This window comes from Somniosus microcephalus, chromosome 4 (genome assembly GCF_052327205.1).
Source record: "Somniosus microcephalus isolate GS21.2 chromosome 4, FLI_Smic_1.0, whole genome shotgun sequence".
Lineage (NCBI taxonomy): Eukaryota > Metazoa > Chordata > Chondrichthyes > Squaliformes > Somniosidae > Somniosus > Somniosus microcephalus.
The window spans coordinates 94,296,533-94,300,570 of NC_140990.1; positions in this window are offsets into that span (position 1 = coordinate 94,296,533).

Here is a 4,038-nt window from a genome sequence, read left to right on the forward strand (position 1 = left end):
GAGAGACGGAGCAGAGTAGACAGGCTGTGAGAGACGGAGCAGAGTAGACAGGCTGTGAGAGACGGAGCAGAGTAGACAGGCTGTGAGAGACGGAGCAGAGTAGACAGGCTGTGAGGGACGGAGCAGAGTAGACAGGCTGTGAGAGACGGAGCAGAGTAGACAGGCTGTGAGAGACGGAGCAGAGTAGACAGGCTGTGAGAGACGGAGCAGAGTAGACAGGCTGTGAGGGGCGGGGCAGAGTAGACAGGCTGTGAGAGACGGAGCAGAGTAGACAGGCTGTGAGAGACGGAGCAGAGTAGACAGGCTGTAGAGACGGAGCAGAGTAGACAGGCTGTGAGAGACGGAGCAGAGTAGACAGGCTGTGAGAGACGGAGCAGAGTAGACAGGCTGTGAGAGACGGAGCAGAGTAGACAGGCTGTGAGGGACGGAGCAGAGTAGACAGGCAGTGAGGGACGGAGCAGAGTAGACAGGCTGTGAGGGACGGAGCAGAGTAGACAGGCTGTGAGGGACGGAGCAGAGTAGACAGGCTGTGAGAGACGGAGCAGAGTAGACAGGCTGTGAGAGACGGAGCAGAGTAGACAGGCTGTGAGAGACGGAGCAGAGTAGACAGGCTGTGAGAGACGGAGCAGAGTAGACAGGCTGTGAGGGACGGAGCAGAGTAGACAGGCAGTGAGGGACGGAGCAGAGTAGACAGGCTGTGAGGGACGGAGCAGAGTAGACAGGCTGTGAGGGACGGAGCAGAGTAGACAGGCTGTGAGAGACGGAGCAGAGTAGACAGGCTGTGAGAGACGGAGCAGAGTAGACAGGCTGTGAGAGACGGAGCAGAGTAGACAGGCTGTGAGAGACGGAGCAGAGTAGACAGGCTGTGAGGGACGGAGCAGAGTAGACAGGCTGTGAGAGACGGAGCAGAGTAGACGGGCTGTGAGAGACGGAGCAGAGTAGACAGGCTGTGAGAGACGGAGCAGAGTAGACAGGCTGTGAGGGACGGAGCAGAGTAGACAGGCTGTGAGAGACGGAGCAGAGTAGACAGGCTGTGAGAGACGGAGCAGAGTAGACAGGCTGTGAGAGACGGAGCAGAGTAGACAAGCTGTGAGAGACGGGGCAGAGTAGACAGGCTGTGAGAGACGGGGCAGAGTAGACAGGCTGTAGGGACGGAGCAGGGTAGACAGGCTGTGAGGGACGGAGCAGGGTAGACAGGCTGTAGGGACGGAGCAGAGTAGACAGGCTGTGAGGGACGGAGCAGAGTAGACAGGCTGTAGGGACGGAGCAGAGTAGACAGGCTGTGAGGGACGGAGCAGAGTAGACAGGCTGTGAGGGACGGAGCAGAGTAGACAGGCTGTGAGGGACGGAGCAGAGTAGACAGGCAGTGAGGGACGGAGCAGAGTAGACAGGCTGTGAGGGACGTAGCAGAGTAGACAGGCTGTGAGGGACGGAGCAGAGTAGACAGGCTGTGAGAGACGGAGCAGAGTAGACAGGCTGTGAGAGACGGAGCAGAGTAGACAGGCTGTGAGAGACGGAGCAGAGTAGACAGGCTGTGAGGGACGGAGCAGAGTAGACAGGCAGTGAGGGACGGAGCAGAGTAGACAGGCTGTGAGGGACGGAGCAGAGTAGACAGGCTGTGAGGGACGGAGCAGAGTAGACAGGCTGTGAGAGACGGAGCAGAGTAGACAGGCTGTGAGAGACGGAGCAGAGTAGACAGGCTGTGAGAGACGGAGCAGAGTAGACAGGCTGTGAGGGACGGAGCAGAGTAGACAGGCTGTGAGAGACGGAGCAGAGTAGACAAGCTGTGAGAGACGGGGCAGAGTAGACAGGCTGTGAGAGACGGGGCAGAGTAGACAGGCTGTAGGGACGGAGCAGGGTAGACAGGCTGTGAGGGACGGAGCAGGGTAGACAGGCTGTAGGGACGGAGCAGAGTAGACAGGCTGTGAGTGACGGAGCAGAGTAGACAGGCTGTAGGGACGGAGCAGAGTAGACAGGCTGTGAGGGACGGAGCAGAGTAGACAGGCTGTGAGGGACGGAGCAGAGTAGACAGGCTGTGAGGGATGGAGCAGAGTAGACAGGCTGTGAGGGACGGAGCAGAGTAGACAGGCTGTGAGAGACGGAGCAGAGTAGACAGGCTGTAGGGAAGGAGCAGGGTAGACAGGCTGTAGGGACGGAGCAGAGTAGACAGGCTGTGAGAGACGGAGCAGAGTAGACAGGCTGTGAGGGACGGAGCAGAGTAGACAGGCTGTAAGAGACGGAGCAGAGTAGACAGGCTGTGAGAGACGGAGCAGAGTAGACAGGCTGTGAGGGACGGAGCAGAGTAGACAGGCTGTGAGAGACGGAGCAGAGTAGACAGGCTGTGAGGGACGGCGCAGAGTAGACAGGCTGTTGAGACGGAGCAGAGTAGACAGGCTGTGAGAGACGGAGCAGAGTAGACAGGCTGTGAGGGACGGAGCAGAGTAGACAGGCTGTGAGAGACGGAGCAGAGTAGACAGGCTGTGAGGGACGGAGCAGAGTAGACAGGCTGTGAGGGACGGAGCAGAGTAGACAGGCTGTAGAGACGGAGCAGAGTAGACAGGCTGTAGAGACGGAGCAGAGTAGACAGGCTGTGAGAGACGGAGCAGAGTAGACAGGCTGTGAGGGACGGAGCAGAGTAGACAGGCTGTAGAGACGGAGCAGAGTAGACAGGCTGTAGAGACGGAGCAGAGTAGACAGGCTGTGAGGGACGGAGCAGAGTAGACAGGCTGTGAGGGACGGGGCAGAGTAGACAGGCTGTGAGGGACGGAGCAGGGTAGACAGGCTGTGAGGGACGGGGCAGAGTAGACAGGCTGTGAGGGACGGAGCAGAGTAGACAGGCTGTGAGGGACGGAGCAGAGTAGACAGGCTGTCGGGACGGAGCAGAGTTGACAGGCTGTGAGGGACGGAGCAGGGTAGACAGGCTGTAGGGACGGGGCAGAGTAGACAGGCTGCAGGGACGGAGCAGAGTAGACAGGCTGTAGGGACGGAGCAGAGTAGACAGGCTGTGAGGGACACAGCAGAGTAGACAGGCTGTAGAGACGGAGCAGGGTAGACAGGCTGTGAGAGACGGAGCAGAGTAGACAGGCTGTAGGGACGGAGCAGAGTAGACAGGCTGTGAGGGACACAGCAGAGTAGACAGGCTGTAGAGACGGAGCAGGGTAGACAGGCTGTGAGAGACGGAGCAGAGTAGACAGGCTGTAGGGACGGAGCAGAGTAGACAGGCTGTGAGGGACACAGCAGAGTAGACAGGCTGTAGAGACGGAGCAGGGTAGACAGGCTGTGAGAGACGGAGCAGAGTAGACAGGCTGTAGGGACGGAGCAGAGTAGACAGGCTGTGAGGGACACAGCAGAGTAGACAGGCTGTGAGAGACGGAGCAGAGTAGACAGGCTGTAGGGACGGAGCAGAGTAGACAGGCTGTGAGGGACACAGCAGAGTAGACAGGCTGTAGAGACGGAGCAGGGTAGACAGGCTGTGAGAGACGGAGCAGAGTAGACAGGCTGTAGGGACGGAGCAGAGTAGACAGGCTGTGAGGGACACAGCAGAGTAGACAGGCTGTGAGGGACGGAGCAGGGTAGACAGGCTGTAGAGACGGAGCAGGGTAGACAGGCTGTGAGAGACGGAGCAGAGTAGACAGGCTGTAGGGACGGAGCAGAGTAGACAGGCTGTGAGGGACACAGCAGAGTAGACAGGCTGTAGAGATGGAGCAGGGTAGACAGGCTGTAGAGACGGAGCAGGGTAGACAGGCTGTAGGGACGGAGCAGAGTAGACAGGCTGTGAGGGACACAGCAGAGTAGACAGGCTGTAGAGACGGAGCAGGGTAGACAGGCTGTAGGGACGGAGCAGGGTAGACAGGCTGTAGAGACGGAGCAGGGTAGACAGGCTGTGAGGGACGGAGCAGGGTAGACAGGCTGTAGGGACGGAGCAGAGTAGACAGGCTGTGAGTGACGGAGCAGAGTAGACAGGCTGTAGGGACGGAGCAGAGTAGACAGGCTGTGAGGGACGGAGCAGAGTAGACAGGCTGTGAGGGACGGAGCAGA